The sequence below is a fragment of the Haliotis rufescens genome, unplaced genomic scaffold, assembly GCF_023055435.1.
Source record: "Haliotis rufescens isolate VD_foot unplaced genomic scaffold, xgHalRufe1.0.p SCAF_32, whole genome shotgun sequence".
Classification (NCBI taxonomy): Eukaryota; Metazoa; Mollusca; class Gastropoda; order Lepetellida; family Haliotidae; genus Haliotis; species Haliotis rufescens.
Window position 1 is genome coordinate 1,955,708 of NW_025964024.1, and position 19,298 is coordinate 1,975,005.

Genomic DNA, 19,298 nt, shown 5'->3' on the forward strand with positions numbered 1-19,298 from the left:
GTTTTTAATGTGCACAGTTTGGTACAAAATTGAAAGTATTGTGTTGGAATTTGAATTCAGATTAGGGATTTTCTTGGGTTATCCACCCACACACATGTATATTGTATGTCAGTATTAAGTAATTAACAGCACAGCGGTATTCAGCATTTCAGAATTTTGATGTCGGAATTAAGGATTATTATTTTCCTTGGGCATAGCACCCACAATATATGGGCAAGCTCCGTTAAAGACACGGGAAGAGCACCCATTGTACTTAAACGGGCAAACGTACCCACAAGTAACGTTTGAGTCGCGCGGTAAAGTTAGACTCCTGGTTTCAAATTTCTTTATGTGAAATATTTGCTGAGATGTTTAATTTGTACTTTTTATGACATTACTCATTATCATTATTCAGTACAGAGTCGCACCGCCAAACCAGACTCCTGAATTCAAAGAACCTCAATAATATATTTATTGAATCTGTCCAAAGCGGTAATTAACTCGTAGTGAATTTGCACATTACAAAGATCACTTTCAAACTGGCACTTAATCAAATTGGCTAGATGATCACTTTCATACCGTCATTGCATAGGTATATTTGTTGCACAAGAATTTCAACGATATCATGAATTCATCTAACTGATTTTGTTCACATTTTGCACTATTGTTTCCGTTGGTGAAAAAGTTCACACATATCAATTTGGACTTGTCAAAGCTTGGGGTCCAAGCTTCACGGAACGGAGGGAAGTTGTCATAGCGACTGATTTATGACTACCATTGTCTGCAGTACAATTGACTTCAAGGGCAATTTACCCTGTAGCCATGTCTCCATAACTTAATTGTCATTACGTTTTAGGCGCTAATCCCCGTTGTTTATCCTCACCAACATTTCATTGTAGTTTGACTGTCAGTCAGCCTGGACTACCATATCACTTCCCTTTAACTACTGCTTTTTATAGTATGGCATTTATTGCCCTAATTGATCATCCCATGAACTGTGTTTGTTAATCACGCCCATATGTCCAAAGCAACGTCGTTGTCTCTTTGTCTGTCCATTGTTGTTCATTACTATATATGTGCTACCATTACACAGTTACTACGGTGTTAGTCAGGCTTGGTATTCCGAGTGCTGGCATAGGGACGACCTCGAGCAGGATATGCTGCTCGTAGGAAACGCCCTGAGGTGAGCTGGAGCTCCGCTCACCTCTTGTACGCCTGAGCTGGAAAGTCCGCTCATTGCTGTGTTTGTGTTGTCAGAGCAGGTATTCCGCTCATTGTGCAGTTGTTGTTTATTGTTTACATGTTGTGCATAAAGCGTTCCGGGACAGTGATGTCGATTTTGTCCTTTATTCCCCCAAGAGCTAATTCCCCGTCAACATGCACGTTGACAGGCGTACTACGTCTCCCTGCAGAAGGTGACACTCCATTTTAAGAAACCTCATTGAACGACAATTCGACGAGGACGATGAATTCTGTAAATAGTACCCCAGGGTTTCTTGTGGTTGATATAGTGTTGCGTGCTCTTAGTATAGAGACTGTTTTAACTTTCAATAATTTACTGTTTATTCGCGATGGAAGAGGACGACTTGTGAATAAATATTTTGTAATGTGATATCTAATGTTTTAAAACTGTTGCCGTTGCTTTACACGGCCAGGACGACATGCGGGTTTTTTTTGGAGTGTCTAGATACATTTGTCTTGCGGTTTAGTATTGTAGAGAGCTTTACATAGACAGCACGACATTACAGACCTCCTTCAAAATTTGTAATGCTATAACGAATGCCAGATCAACACTCACCTTCATTGTTTTCACTTTTCACAATTTGTTAATATTAACTGAAACAACAGGCTTCCAAACTAACGGGGAAAAGAAAGCATTCACTTGAACATCCACACATTGCTTACCATTTATTGTTTAATTCAGTTGTAACCACCAATCAAGCACGTGCGTATAATTTCTTTTGCCCGCCAGATTATTATAATAATAAACCCATATAGTAGGACATATTTTCATATTTCGGATATTTTAGAAGCATATTACTTCAGTTTATTAAAAAAAATCGAAAATTCGACTGAAGCCTCCCCACATCATGAGACGCCCTCAACCATACGGCACGACCTCCTGAACGCAAGGGGGCACGGGTGGCCCAGTCGTCTAAGGCGCCGCGATTCGCTGTGCAGAGTTGCGTCCCTTGGGCACGCCAGAAACCTATGATTGTGGGTTCGAATCCCGGCTCGCCCCGATTATGTTTCTAGGTTTGTCAGCACCATACCCGTGCTCGTGGGTTTCACCGAAGAGGTAAACGTGTGAGACCTGCATCACTTCGGGCTTTCCTCCCACATTAAGCTGACACGCCGTGATATAACTGGAATAGTGTTAAAAGCGGCGTTAAACAAAACTTACTCACTCACTCCTGAACGCAAAATGCCGACTTCGGCGGTGAACACGCGGTCTTTCATCAGCTCTGACAGTCACGTCGCTGCCAACGACCTACAGTATGGGCCCACCTCAATCCCTGACGACGACCTTGCGCTGCCAATAACGATTCCCTGTAAGGTTCGGGGGCTCTAATTCATTGAGGCCTGTCGACTAACCATGTGCATTCGTCGCTGATGACGTTACTGTCAGTAATCGATACGGAGATGCAGAGTACACAAGTACAGGTCTTCATTGGGCGTAGTTACCCTGGGTCTGTCTGTTCTTGGCATGTCTGATGCATGTCCGATCGTGCCTTGAATCGCTGCTCGTTGTTCTATTACAAAACAAATGTGGTCTGCCCTCTTGAACAAACTGCAACATAAAACTTCAACACCACAGGATAACCAGTCTCGATTATCCACCGGAACAGATTCCATTGGGCGTAAAATGGAAAATAGTAGCGAAAATATATGAACGGATCACTGAAAGTCAGTGATGTCACCAGGTTTCCACGACAATGGTAAGTATGTCCTGCCCTAACGGTACAACCGCCACTCACACAATTTACATTCAAAGTACATGGAGGATATCTGGCGCAGGCACGAGTGCAAAATGTCAATTTTATCAGTTCTCAGGGTTTGATAAACATGTTATTTGACAACAAAAAGACTCATGAGTGAGAGAGCGTTATTGTTACACTAATAAATGGATCTATATTATGATAATCGCTCAATCGGACTCGCGTCGGACGTATCGTTAATTGAGGGATATATGTTTTAGTGTTGGTTTTACCAGGCTGTGGTAAGTCGGACATGTTATTGAGAAAACTATGTACAAATACGAGCTACACTTCTGTTCTATTTTAGAACGAAAGTTGAAGAACTTCATGATATTTACATCATTAATGGGTTTTTTATGTCTTCTTTCATGTACTGAACATATAATAAAATTGTAAAATACAAAAAGGTGAGTATCGAGTTAGCATGATGGTATCCCCGCGGTTTGACCGAGGCCGCCCCGACGAGGATAGATCCAATGCTTTAGGCTCATAGGAAAGATTCGATATCAACCCACCATGCCACGGCTCTCCCGGCAAATAACACCAAACCTTAACTACATATGTCAATATCAGCGGTAGCCATCTTGTTGTGCAAGACCATTCGGTATCACTCGGCCGCACTCGACAGCTTTCGTAGCAATCCGATCGATCATTGATGGTACCACCACCGTTGCACCGTCAGGATATTCCTCGTCCGTGCTGAAACTGAATTACTAACTGTATAGCAACGATTATTTCTACCAGTGTGTTTAGCCGTTATGCTATTTACACGAAAATGTTGAAAGATGAAGTTTTGGATGAATCTACATCCCCACTAATAAATCCTTGCTGTTAAGAGATTTGTGGCAACACGTGGCAAAGGACAACCGGTGCCGCTCATATGTGTCAAACATGTGCCTATTCATTCCTGATAAATATTGGAATATGTTTATTTTGTCATTCATCAAGATACCTTATATAGCAAACATTACTTTTTGGCATGGTGTTTCAAATAATATACAAAAATTGTAGATAAAGTAAGAACATTAACGTTTTCACCCAAAATGTCACTTATCATTCTGCATATGAAACACGTTGTGTTAATCGAAGAATTCCACAAGTGATGATGTTGTTGGAAACCCTGATGATATATCAGTTCGAGTAGTCTCAGCGTTTCCTTAACCATTAAATTGCGTTAACTTACAACAGGTCAAACATAAGCCACCTTCAAGGTCAGTCCAATAATTCAGTATAAAAATCATTTTTTGTTTCAATATTTACTGTAACGTATATCTCATTAATACAGAATGAGAAGGTATGTGAAAAAGTATATCGATCTTATGTCATTAACGGCATTACGTTCAATAGCTACACCCTCCTTATTAGAACTTCAGCATACGACTTTACGACAGTTAAAATTAACTTGAAAATTTATAAAAAGGTGAGTGTCGAGTTGACATGGTAGCATCCCCTCAGTTCGACCGAAGCCGCCCCGACGAGGATAGATCATATGCTTCTGGCTCATAGGAAAGATAACTATGACGACAATATATGCCCAGCGACAGGTACAATGTATGCCGAAACATTCTCTCAATTAACAATCAGTCGAGTTATTATGATCAATTAATATAGCTACATGTAATGGTGTATTATTACTATTTAAATCCGGTATCTCACTTGTGTGGTTTTTTTTGTCAATTAACATGTTTATCTGACCTCGAGAACTGATAAAATTGGCATTTTCACTCGTGTCTGCGCCAGATGTCCTCCAAGTACTTTAAATGCAAATTGTGTGAGTGGCGGTAGTACCGTTAGGGCAAACTGTGTGTAAGGCGGTAGTACCGTTAGTGCAAATTGTGTGAGCGGCGGTAGTACCGTTAGGGCAAATTGTGTGAGTGGCGGTAGTACCGTGAGGGCAAATTGTGTGAGTGGCGGTAGTACCGTTAGGGCAAATTGTGTGAGCGGCGGTAGTACCGTTAGGGCAAATTGTGTGAGTGGCGGTAGTACCGTGAGGGCAAATTGTGTGAGTGGCGGTAGTACCGTTAGGGCAAATTGTGTGAGCGGCGGTAGTACCGTGAGGGCAAATTGTGTGAGCGGCGGTAGTACCGTTAGGGAAGAACATACTTACCATGTCGTGGAAACCTGGTGACATCACTGACTTTCAGTGATCCATTCATATATTTTCGCTACTTTTTTCCATTTTAAGCCTATGGAATCTGTTCCGGCGGATAATCGAGACTGGTTATCCTGTGGTGTTGAAGGTTTTTATTGCAGTTTGTTCAAGAGGGCAGACCACATTTGTTTGGGAATCTATCTATCATAAGATCAAGAGAATAGTCAGTGGCAACAGTTTGCCATTTTCTGTAGAATGACCCGATAAAGACATTATGTATTAACTGGAGATGCGTTAGTAAGACGAACAGGAATTGGGTTGACTCAAGCAATCGGTTCAAAAGTGTTAAATGAAGTACCTTGATGTAGTAATATATTACACCTTGTTGGATTATTTCTGTGGCTATGACAGCCCGTCAAAAACAAGGACACTCTTTTCATTTATTGTTAGTCTTATATTCTCATGAAGTGTCTGACAAATGGAGTTTGCTCGGGACTCATCAATTTTAACACTTGTGTTACAAACATTTGATGGTGGGAGAACTCAAACGTGGCATTTGTGATTTTAAGGTATCTGACAAATGAGGGAGATCATCCATCCATCCATCCATCCATCCATTTAGTTGAAATAACCAATTTTCCCTGGTAATCAACACAAATGGATACAGCGTCTTATTAATTAACATGATACTAGTTTTTTTCCTTCTGTTTATTAAAATAGACGTAACATACACACATACACACACACATACACACACACACACACACACACACACACACACACACACACACACACACACACATCTTAGACACAGACACACACACACACACACACACACACACACACACACACACACACACACACACACAGACACACATGCTCGGGAGTTCACAAAATACAAATGTGGCAGTCCGAGGATGAGGTTCGGAGGTTTCTGCGGGTGTCCGCTGCCGAGTCAGTCACAATGCTTTGACATTCGTCACCACTCGCCCCTTTCCGTAACGTGCAAGAAGAATAACACGAGTTGGTCACGAATGAATGCTTTGAGTCAATGATCGATCTGCGCGACGCGACTTCGGCCGAGTTCTGCCGAGCGCTTACTTGTGGTGTTGCACAACAAGATGTCTGCCACCTCTATAGATAGATATAGCCGTGTTTTCTCTTTATTTCTTCGGTGAGCCGCGGCATGGTGGTATGTTTCCTATGAGCCAGAAGCATTGGATCTCTCCTCGTTGGTGCGGCCTAGGTCGTACCGCGGGGCATCCGCCATGTCAAATCGACACTCATCGTTTTTGCTTTTTGCATTTTTTTAAACATTTATTGAAGTAATATGTGCACTTGTAGATGATTTGGTTTTCTTACTTTATTCTCAAAACCAGTATTTGGAAAGTTTATGACCTTCTGGTCCCCATGTCACAATCTCTCTACCTAGGTAGGATCTACTAAACGTCCAATGTTTACACAGCACTGATAACATGTTATCATATTGTTCATCAGGTTTTCTCTTTGAAATGTGTTAACAACCATAGGGGGTGCCTGCACCACCAAAAAAAATTAAAGTGATGAAAGTAGATACATAAAAAGTAAAAAGTAAAAACATGAGGTTTTTTTCTGAATATTTTCAATTAAAATAGAATGAGAAGGCATGTAAAAGAGTATATCATGCTTATGTTATTAACGGCAATAAGGTTACACCCTCCTTATAACTTAGTCTACAACTTCATCATGTGAATTCACGACAGTTAAATGTAAACTAAAACTTTATAAAAAGGTGATTGTCGAGTTGACATGGTAGCATTTAATAACTACATCATGTTGTGAAAGACCACTCGGTAACACTCCATTGATCACCTCTCGCCTCAGCTCTTGTACTGATATCGGCCACGTCTCACACGTCAATCTTACACAAAGCTAAACTTAATAACTATAAGCTTGTCAGACATATTCTTGTTAATTTTGGTTAATACAATGGTACATTTAAAGGTTTTCTCAATAAACTCTTTACAATAACATTGAAATAAACTTAGTAAATAAAAAAAACAATAAACGATCGGAAAATATTTTTCCTTTTTCGATTTCCTTCTTTTCTAAGCACTGTTTCCTTATTTAGGTTCTGACCCTTGTATTCACTGTATCAATGTATTCACTGGATCATTTGTCACTGCAGTCGTTATGTATGGTGGTGCAATGGACACCCTCTACTACATGTAACTAGTTATTGCACTACAAAAGCATTGCCTCCGCAGTACCATAAATAATGATTTATTGCTTAATTGATCAATGTATTCTACATTTGGTACGGCGCAACACTAACAAAGACAGCTGGTCCCGGCCGAGGTTTGGTTTTACTTGGTGGTGGACTGACACATACTGGACATTGGTCTGCTTGCCTCCTGTCACTGCCAACAACAGTCGCATCGTGAATGCCTCGACCAAGGTGAATCCTTTCGAGTGAGCCAAGATTTAACGCCGCTTTGATCAGTGAAACCCGCAGCACGGAAATGGTGCTGACAAACGAAAGTTTCTAATAGGGTCGAATTCCAACAAACGAGCAACGGTTCCTTGCTGTTAAGAGATTTGTGACAACTTGTGGCAAAGGACAACCCGTGCCGCTCATTTATTTCGAACATGTGTCTATGCATACCTGATAAATATTGTAATATTGTTATTTTGTCATTCATCTAGATAACCTATATATCAAACATTACTTTTTGACGAGGTTTTCCGGATAATATTTAGAAAAGACCAGTACATAAATTAAGAATATTAACGTTTTTACACAAAATGTCACTCTACTTATTTTGCTTATGAAACAAGTTTTTGGAAATCACATCGATATGTCAGTTCTAGTAGTCATGACATTTCTTTAAGCACTAAATTGTGTTAACTTTCAACAAGTTAACATAAGCCACAAATTGTCGTCAGCCACCTTCAAGGTCAGTCCAAAAGGTAAGTATACAAAATGAGTTTTGTTTCAATATGTACTGTAGCTCATGTCCCAATTAAAATAGAATGAGGAGGTATGAAAAAGAGAATACCGTGCTTATGTAAATAACGGTAATAAGCTACACTCTCCAAATTGACCCGTGAAGATTCCGGGGTAGAATAGTTCTTCAGCAACCCATGCTAGCCGTAAAAGGTGACTATGCTTGTCGTAAAAGGCGACTAACGGGATCGATTATTTTATAGATCGCTTTCATATGCTGGAATATTGCCGAGTGCGGCGTTAAACAACAAAAAAAACTCTCCTAATTATCAGAACTTACGACTTTATATACAGAAAAAAAAAGATTCTCTGTTCTCGACATCAAATAAGACAAGGAAAGATATGTGAGTGAGATAATGAATTTAGATACTCTAAATATCTTATAATGTAGCTATATTATGATAATACTCGGCATCATTCAGAGGTACTTGCGTCGGGAATTTACATGAAAATGTTGAAAGACGTAGTTTTGTTGATGAAGTACAAGGTTCCGTCTAAACGATCGCGAAAACATTTTCCCATTTCCCTTTCCTTCTTTTCTAAGCACTGTTTCCTTATTGAGTTTCTGAGCCCTGTATTCACTGTATCAATGTTCCACTGTATTCACTGAGTCATTTATCACTACAGAAAGTATTCACTGTATCACTGTTTCAGTGTACCCATCATGTTGGGATAATGATTCAGAGAGGGCGTGACTCGCTGATCACGGCACTGACTATCAATAGATTACTGGACATTGGCTTACTTGCCTTCTGTCAATGCAAACAGCAGTCGCATCGTGAATGCCTTGACCAAGGTGAATCATTTCAAATGAGTGAAGATTTAACGCCGATTTGATCACCTTTGTTGGGTTTTAAACACACAGCGATGCAGGCTGAAGGAACTTTGGTGAAACCTGGAGCACGGGAATGGTGCTGCCAAACGAAGGTTTCAAATAGGGTCGAATCTGGGATTCCAACAAACGAGCAGCGGATCCTTGCTGTTAAGAGATTTGTGGCAACTTGTGGCAAAGGACAACCCGTGCCGCTCATTTATTGTGAACATGTGTCTATACATTCCTGATAAATATTAGAATATTGTTATTTTGTCATTCATCTAGATAACTTAAAACCTCATTCCTTTTGGACGATGTGTTTCAAATAATATACATAAATTCGGGGTCAGTACATAAATTAAGAATATTAACGTCTTCACCCAAAATGTCACCCTCATTATTTTGCGTAGGAAACACGTCTTTTGGAAATCCAATCGATATGTCAGTTCGAGTAGTCACGACATTTCCTTAATCAGTAAACTGTGTTAACTTTGAACATGTTAAACATAAGTCAAAAATGATCGTCAGGCACCTTCAAGGTCATTCCAAAAAGATCGTATAAAAATGGGATATTTTCTGAATGTTTACTGTGATGAAAAATGAGATTGTTTTTCAATATTTACTGTAACGTATGTCTCAATTAAAATAGAATGAGAAGGTATGTAAAAGAGAATACCGTGCTTTTCGTATTAACGGCAATAAGCTACACCCTCTTATTATCAGAACTTACGACTTCACGACAGTAAAAGGTAAATTGAACATTTATAAAAAGGTGAGTGTCGAGTTGACATGCTAGCATCCCCGCGTTTCGACCGAAGCCGTCCCGACGAGGATAGATCATATGCTTCTGGCTCATAAGAAAGATACTTGTATCAAACCACCATGCCACGGCTCACCCGACAAACCTACACAAAGCTAAGCAATATAACGATAGGCTTGTCAGCCATCTTGTTGTGAAAAACCACTCGGAAACATTAGGAGATCATCACCTATAACAGACGAATCTCAGTTCCCTTGCTCGTGTGTTGATGTCTGCCCACTAGAACTTATGAAGGCGTCCCAAGTTGCCTCCCTTGGTCGTGCCAGAAATCTATGCCACGGCTCACACGTCAGTCTTACACAAAGCTAAGTTTAATAACTATTGGCTTGTCAGACATCTTTTTGTTACGTTTGGTTAGTACAATGGTATATTTAGATGTTTTCTCAATAAAATGTTCACAATAACGTTGAAATGAACTTCATAAGTAGGCAGTAAATGGGCATCGAATTTTAAATTACGGGATTCACAAAAGATCAAGGATAACCCCGATCCATTTGTTTCACAGTGTGCTGGTCTCTCCATGCAACAAACGAAATCTCACATGCCGACCATATCATTATGTCCCAGAGGGTCGGATTGGTTGTTTGTTGTGCAGCATGCACGTCACATGACATCGGGAGTCAACGAAGCGTTCATAGAATCCCCGTGCATTCAATGTTTTTATACGTCAGAAAGAGGGTCAATCTTGAGTCCAATTAAACAGAACGTATGCCTTAAATCTTCAGCGAATTAAAGGGAGACGTGATTCTTAAAATCACAAGATAAAACATAAGCACATGATACGATGTACTGGTACCTTGGATTGTGTTTAAGATAACATGAAACACTTCAAATGTTGGGTACATTATACAGGATCATGATGCAGATCGACTGTATACAGATAATTTCCTTTTTTTAAAGATAGGAGGACGTTTTGAAAGCACTGGACATTGACCTGCTTGTCTCCTGTCACTGCAAACAGCAGTCACATCGTGAATGTCTTGACCAAGGTGAATCATTTCGAGTGAGTCATGATTTAACGCCGCTTTGATCACTTTTATGTGGGTTTAAACACACAGCGATGCAGGCTGAAGAAACTTCGGTGAAACCCGGAGCACGGGAATGGTGCGGCCAAACGAAGGTTTCTAATAGGATCGAATCTGGGATTCCAACAAACGAGCAGCGGATCCTTGCTGTTAAGAGATTTGTGGCAACTTGTGGCAAAGGACAACCCGTGCCGCTCATTTATTGTGAACATGTGTCTATACATTCCTGATCAATATTGGAATATTGTTATTGTCATTCATCTAGATAACCTATATATCAAACATTACTTTTGACGAGGTGTTTCAAATAATATACATAAATTCGGGGTCAGTACATAAATTAAGAAAATTAACTTTTTCACACAAAATGTCACTAATGATTCTGCAAATGAAACCCATTGAAATATCAGATCGTGTAGTCACGACATTTCCTTAATCACTAAATTGTGTTAACTTTCAACAGGTTAACATAAGCCACAAATCGTCGTCAGCCACTTTCAAGGGCAGTCCAAAAAGTATGTATAAAAATTATATTTTTTTCTAAATGTTTACTGTAAGTTGAACAGGTAGTTTACTAGTTTACTAGTATTTGAGTCGAACCTCAGACACATGACACATCTGTCAGCATACGTGATACAACCATATGCAATCAGGGAGAGACACTTGAAAACAACACCACATAGAGTTAATAGGTGGAAATTGAGTAAAAACTACAAGTGTCTGTGATAATCATGATCAAGCTGTGTACTTAACAAAAGAAAAAAATAAGCATTCAGACATGTGTTTTAATGTTGGTTTTACCAGGTTGTGGCCTCGGACATGTTAGTGTGTAAACAATCCACAAAAATGAGCTCCACACATCTTCCATTTTAGGAAGATTAAAATAAAACATTCATGAATTTTATCGAAGAAATTATTGGATTCCTTATTTTTGTGAATTCTTTTATATAGAGAAGATAAATAAAATTCTCTGTTTTCGTGATCAACTAAGACAAGGAAAGACACGACCAAGGGAGGCAACTTGCGACGCCTTCATAAGCTCCAGTAGGCCAGACATCTATACACGAGCAAGGGAACAGGCGAGAGGCGAGCAATGGAACGAAGATCCGTCTGTAATAGGCGATTACCTCCGTGTGTTTCCGAGTGGTCTTTCACAACAAGATGGCTGACAAGCCTATTGTTATATGGCTTAGCTTTGTGTAGGTTTGTCGGGTGAGCCGCAGCATGGTGGTTTGATACAAGTATCTTCCTTATGAGCCAGAAGCATATGATCTATCCTCGTTGGGGCGGCTTCGGTCGAACTGCGGGGATGCTACCATGTCAACTCAACACTCACCTTTTTATAAATTTTTAAGTTACCTTTAACTGTCGTGAAGTCGTATGTTCTGATAATTAGGAGGGTGTAGCTACTGAATGTATTGCCGTTAATTACATAAGCACGATATTCTCTTTTACATAACTTCTCTTTCTATTTTAATTGAGACATACGTTAAAGTAAATAATGAAACAAAATCTCATTTTAATACTTATTGGGCTGACCTTGAAGGTGGCTGACGACGCTTAGTGATTGATGTTTAACCTGTTGAAAGTTAACACAATTTAGTGATCAGCAAAATGTCGTGACTACTCGAACTGATATATCGATGGGATTTCCAAAGACTTAGTTCATAAGCAAAATAATTAGAGTGACATTTTGGGTGAAGACGTTAATTTTCTTAATTTATGCACTGGTCTTTTTTGTATATTATTTGAAACACCTCGTCAAACAGTAATGTTTGATATATAGGTTATCTGGATGAATAACAAAATAACAATATTCCAATATTTATCAGGTATGCATAGACACATGTTCGAAATAAATGAGCGGCACGGGTTGTCCTTCACCAAAACGTTGCCACAAATCTCTTAACAGCAAGGAACCGCGGCTCGTTTCAAGGTTGGCTGTATTAGTGTTGCGTCGTACCCAATGTGGAATACATTGATCAATTAAGCAATAAATAATTATTTATGGTACTGCGGTGGCAATGTTTCTGTAGTGCAATAACTAGTTACATGTAGTAGAGGGTGTTCACTGCACTACTATACATAGAAACTATAACGACTGCATCCATATCCTCAAATTCATGTATATGGATATCTAATCAAAGTTAGTTGTCATTGATAAATAATATTTATTGATAGTCAGTGCCATGATCAGCGAGTCACACCCTCTCTGATTCATTATCCCAACAGGATGGATACATGATACAGTGCTACATTGATACAGTGAATACAAGGGTCAGAAACTAAATAAGGAAACAGTGCTTAGAATAGGAGGAAATTCAAAAAGGAAAATACTCGCGTCGGATTGATCGTTATCGAGGTGGCTTTTACCAGGATGTGGTCAGTCGGGCATGTGACTGGCTAAACTATATACCGATAGGAGCTACACAACTCTCCTATTTTAGAACGAATTTTGAAAACTTCGTATTATTTATAGAAGTAATTATTAGATTTATATTTTTCTGACTTCTTTCATGTACAGAAAATAAAATAGAGCGGCCCCCCCCCCCCCCCCCCCCAAAACAAAATACAAAAAGGTGAGTATCGAGTTAGCATGATGGTATCCCCGCGGTTTGACCGAGGCCGCCCCGACGAGGATAGATCCAATGCTTTAGGCTCATAGGAAAGATTCGATATCAACCCACCATGCCACGGCTCACCCGGCAAATAACACCAAACCTTAACTACATATGTCAATATCAGCGGTAGCCATCTTGTTGTGCAAGACCATTCGGTATCACTCGGCCGCACTCGACAGCTTTCGTAGCAATCCGATCGATCATTGATAGTACCACCACCACCGTTGCATCGTCAGGATATTCCTCGTCCGTGCTGAAACTGAATTACTAACTGTTTAGCAACGATTATTTCTACCATTGGTTTAGCCGTTATGCTATTTACACGAAAATGTTGAAAGATGAAGTTGTGGATGAATCTACATCCCCACTAATAAATCCTTGCTGTTAAGAGATTTGTGGCAACACGTGGCAAAGGACAACCCGTGCCGCTCATATGTGTCAAACATGTGCCTATGCATTCCTGATAAATATTGGAATATGTTTATTTTGTCATTCATCAAGATACCTTATCTAGCAAACATTACTTTTTGGCATGGTGTTTCAAATAATATACAAAAATTGTAGATAAAGTAAGAACATTAACGTTTTCACCCAAAATGTCACAGTGACTTATGATTCTGCATATGAAACACGTTGTGTTAATCGAAGAATTCCACAAGTGATGATGTTGTTGGAAACCCTGATGATATATCAGTTCGAGTAGTCTCAGCGTTTCCTTAACCATTAAATTGCGTTAACTTACAACAGGTCAAACATAAGCCACCTTCAAGGTCAGTCCAATAATTCAGTATAAAAATCATTTTTTGTTTCAATATTTACTGTAACGTATATCTCATTAAAACAGAATGAGAAGGTATGTGAAAAAGTATATCGATCTTATGTTATTAACGGCAATACGTTCAATAGCTACACCCTCCTTATTAGAACTTCAGCATACGACTTTACGACAGTTAAAATTAACTTGAAAATTTATAAAAAGGTGAGTGTCGAGTTGACATGGTAGCATCCCCGCGGTTCGACCGAAGCCGCCCCGACGAGGATAGATCATATGCTTCTGGCTCATAAGAAAGATACTTGTATCAAACCACCATGCTGCGGCTCACCCGATAGACTTACACAATGCTAAGCTTAATAACTATAGGCTTGTCAGCCATCTTGTTGTGAAAGACCACTCGGAAATGCTCGGAAGTAATCGACTTTAACAGATGGACACTCACCTTTTTATAAATTTTCAAGTTACCTTTAACTGTCGTGAAGTCGTAAGTTCTGATAATTAGGAGGGTGTAGCTACTGAATGTATTGCCGTTAATTACATAAGCACGATATCCTCTTTTACATACCTTCTCATTCTATTTTAATTGAGACATACCTTAAAGTAAATAATGAAACAGAATCTCATTTTTACACTTATTGGACTGACCTTGAAGGTGGCTGACGACGATTTGTGGCTTATGTTAACCTGTTGAAAGTTAACAAAATTTAGTGATCAGGAAAATGTTGTGACTACTCGAACAGATATATCGACTGGATTTCCAAAGACTTGGTTCATAAGCAAAATAATTAGAGTGACATTTTGGGTGAAGACGTTAATTTTCTTAATTTATGCACAGGCCTTTTTTGTATATTATTTGAAACACCTTGTCAAACAGTAATGTTTGATATATAGGTTATCTGGATGAATAACAAAATAACAATATTCCAATATTTATCAGGTATGCATAGACACATGTTCGAAATAAATGAGCGGCACGGGTTGTCCTTCACCCAAACGTTGCCACAAATCTTTTAACAGCAAGGAACCGCTGCTCGTTTCAAGGTTGGCTGTATTAGTGTTGCGTCGTACCCAATGTGGAATACATTGATCAATTAAGCAATAAATAATTATTTATGGTACTGCGGTGGCAATGTTTCTGTAGTGCAATAACTAGTTACATGTAGTAGAGGGTGTTCATTGCACTACTATACATAGAAACTATAACGACTGCATCCATATCCTCAAATTCATGTATATGGATATCTAATCAAAGTTAGTTGTCATTGATAAATAATATTTATTGATAGTCAGTGCCATGATCAGCGAGTCACACCCTCTCTGATTCATTATCCCAACAGGATGGATACATGATACAGTGCTACATTGATACAGTGAATACAAGGGTCAGAAACTAAATAAGGAAACAGTGCTTAGAATAGGAGGAAATTCAAAAAGGAAAATACTCGCGTCGGATTGATCGTTATCGAGGTGGCTTTTACCAGGATGTGGTCAGTCGGGCATGTGACTGGCTAAACTATATACCGATAGGAGCTACACAACTCTACTATTTTAGAACGAATTTTGAAAACCGTATTATTTATAGAAGTAATTATTAGATTTATATTTTTCTGACTTCTTTCATGTACAGAAAATAAAATAGAGCGGCTCCCCCCCCCCCCCCCCCCAAAAAAAATACAAAAAGGTGAGTATCGAGTTAGCATGATGGTATCCCCGCGGTTTGACCGAGGCCGCCCCGACGAGGATAGATCCAATGCTTTAGGCTCATAGGAAAGATTCGATATCAACCCACCATGCCACGGCTCACCCGGCAAATAACACCAAACCTTAACTACATATGTCAATATCAGCGGTAGCCATCTTGTTGTGCAAGACCATTCGGTATCACTCAGCCGCACTCGACAGCTTTCGTAGCAATCCGATCGATCATTGATAGTACCACCACCACCGTTGCATCGTCAGGATATTCCTCGTCCGTGCTGAAACTGAATTACTAACTGTTTAGCAACGATTATTTCTACCATTGGTTTAGCCGTTATGCTATTTACACGAAAATGTTGAAAGATGAAGTTGTGGATGAATCTACATCCCCACTAATAAATCCTTGCTGTTAAGAGATTTGTGGCAACACGTGGCAAAGGACAACCCGTGTCGCTCATATGTGTCAAACATGTGCCTATGCATTCCTGATAAATATTGGAATATGTTTATTTTGTCATTCATCAAGATACCTTATATAGCAAACATTACTTTTTGGCATGGTGTTTCAAATAATATACAAAAATTGTAGATAAAGTAAGAACATTAACGTTTTCACCCAAAATGTCACAGTGACTTATGATTCTGCATATGAAACACGTTGTGTTAATCGAAGAATTCCACAAGTGATGATGTTGTTGGAAACCCCGATGATATATCAGTTCGAGTAGTCTCAGCGTTTCCTTAACCATTAAATTGCGTTAACTTACAACAGGTCAAACATAAGCCACCTTCAAGGTCAGTCCAATAATTCAGTATAAAAATCATTTTTTGTTTCAATATTTACTGTAACGTATATCTCATTAAAACAGATTGAGAAGGTATGTGAAAAAGTATATCGATCTTATGTTATTAACGGCAATACGTTCAATAGCTACACCCTCCTTATTAGAACTTCAGCATACGACTTTACGACAGTTAAAATTAACTTGAAAATTTATAAAAAGGTGAGTGTCGAGTTGACATGGTAGCATCCCCGCGGTTCGACCAAAGCCGCCCCGACGAGGATAGATCATATGCTTCTGGCTCATAAGAAAGATACTTGTATCAAACCACCATGCTGCGGCTCACCCGATAGACTTACACAATGCTAAGCTTAATAACTATAGGCTTGTCAGCCATCTTGTTGTGAAAGACCACTCGGTAATGCTCGGAAGTAATCGACTTTAACAGATGGACACTCACCTTTTTATAAATTTTCAAGTTACCTTTAACTGTCGTGAAGTCGTAAGTTCTGATAATTAGGAGGGTGTAGCTACTGAATGTATTGCCGTTAATTACATAAGCACGATATCCTCTTTTACATACCTTCTCATTCTATTTTAATTGAGACATACCTTAAAGTAAATAATGAAACAAAATCTCATTTTTACACTTATTGGACTGACCTTGAAGGTGGCTGACGACGATTTGTGGCTTATGTTAACCTGTTGAAAGTTAACAAAATTTAGTGATCAGGAAAATGTTGTGACTACTCGAACAGATATATCGACTGGATTTCCAAAGACTTGGTTCATAAGCAAAATAATTAGAGTGACATTTTGGGTGAAGACGTTAATTTTCTTAATTTATGCACAGGCCTTTTTTGTATATTATTTGAAACACCTTGTCAAACAGTAATGTTTGATATATAGGTTATCTGGATGAATAACAAAATAACAATATTCCAATATTTATCAGGTATGCATAGACACATGTTCGAAATAAATGAGCGGCACGGGTTGTCCTTCACCCAAACGTTGCCACAAATCTTTTAACAGCAAGGAACCGCTGCTCGTTTCAAGGTTGGCTGTATTAGTGTTGCGTCGTACCCAATGTGGAATACATTGATCAATTAAGCAATAAATAATTATTTATGGTACTGCGGTGGCAATGTTTCTGTAGTGCAATAACTAGTTACATGTAGTAGAGGGTGTTCATTGCACTACTATACATAGAAACTATAACGACTTCATCCATATCCTCAAATTCATGTATATGGATATCTAATCAAAGTTAGTTGTCATTGATAAATAATATTTATTGATAGTCAGTGCCATGATCAGCGAGTCACACCCTCTCTGATTCATTATCCCAACAGGATGGATACATGATACAGTGCTACATTGATACAGTGAATACAAGGGTCAGAAACGAAATAAGGAAACAGTGCTTAGAATAGGAGGAAATTCAAAAAGGAAAATACTCGCGTCGGATTGATCGTTATCGAGGTGGCTTTTACCAGGATGTGGTCAGTCGGGCATGTGACTGGCTAAACTATATACCGATAGGAGCTACACAACTCTCCTATTTTAGAACGAATTTTGAAAACTTCGTATTATTTATAGAAGTAATTATTAGATTTATATTTTTCTGACTTCTTTCATGTACAGAAAATAAAATAGAGCGGCCCCCCCCCCCCCCCCAAAAAAAAAATACAAAAAGGTGAGTATCGAGTTAGCATGATGGTATCCCCGCGGTTTGACCGAGGCCGCCCCGACGAGGATAGATCCAATGCTTTAGGCTCATAGGAAAGATTCGATATCAACCCACCATGCCACGGCTCACCCGGCAAATAACACCAAACCTTAACTACATATGTCAATATCAGCGGTAGCCATCGTGTTGTGCAAGACCATTCGGTATCACTCAGCCGCACTCGACAGCTTTCGTAGCAATCCGATCGATCATTGATAAGAATGTTGGCTAAAGCCACTCGCAATAATACTAGCACCACCCTTGGTACATGGGAGGGTTTTGTTAAAACTGAAGATATTAACTGTGGTTAGTGACGAATATTTCCAGCAACGTGTTTAGCCTTTACGGAATTTACATGAAAATGTTGAAAGACGAAGTCTTGTAGATGAAGTACAAGATCCCCACTAAACGATCGCGAAAACATTTTCCTTTTTCCCTTTCCTTCTTTTCTGAGCACTGTTTCCTTATTGAGTTTCTGAGCCCTGAATTCACTGTATCAATGTACCACTTTATTCACTGAGTGATTTATCACTACAGCAAGTATTCACTGTATCACTGTAACAGTGTACCCATCCTGTTGGGATAATGAGTCAGAGAGGTCGCGACTCGCTGATCATGGCATTGACTATCAATAGATTATATTCAGCAATGAGAACTAACTTTAGAGGGAATAAATATCCATATACATGAATTTGAGGGAACGGATGCATTCGTTATAGTCTCGATGTATGGTAGTGCAATGAACACCTTCTACTACATGTAACTAGTTATTGTACTACAAAAGCATTGCCTCCGCAGTCTCATAAATAATTATTTATTGCTTAATTGATAAATGCATTCTACATTGGGTACAGCGCAAAACTAACACAGACAGCTGGTGACGGCCGAGTTTTGTTTTTACCAGATGGTTGTCAGTCGGTCAGCGGAAAAATGACTGACACATATAGGTGAATATAAAAAGGTGAGTGTCGAGTTGACATGGTAGCATCCCCGCAG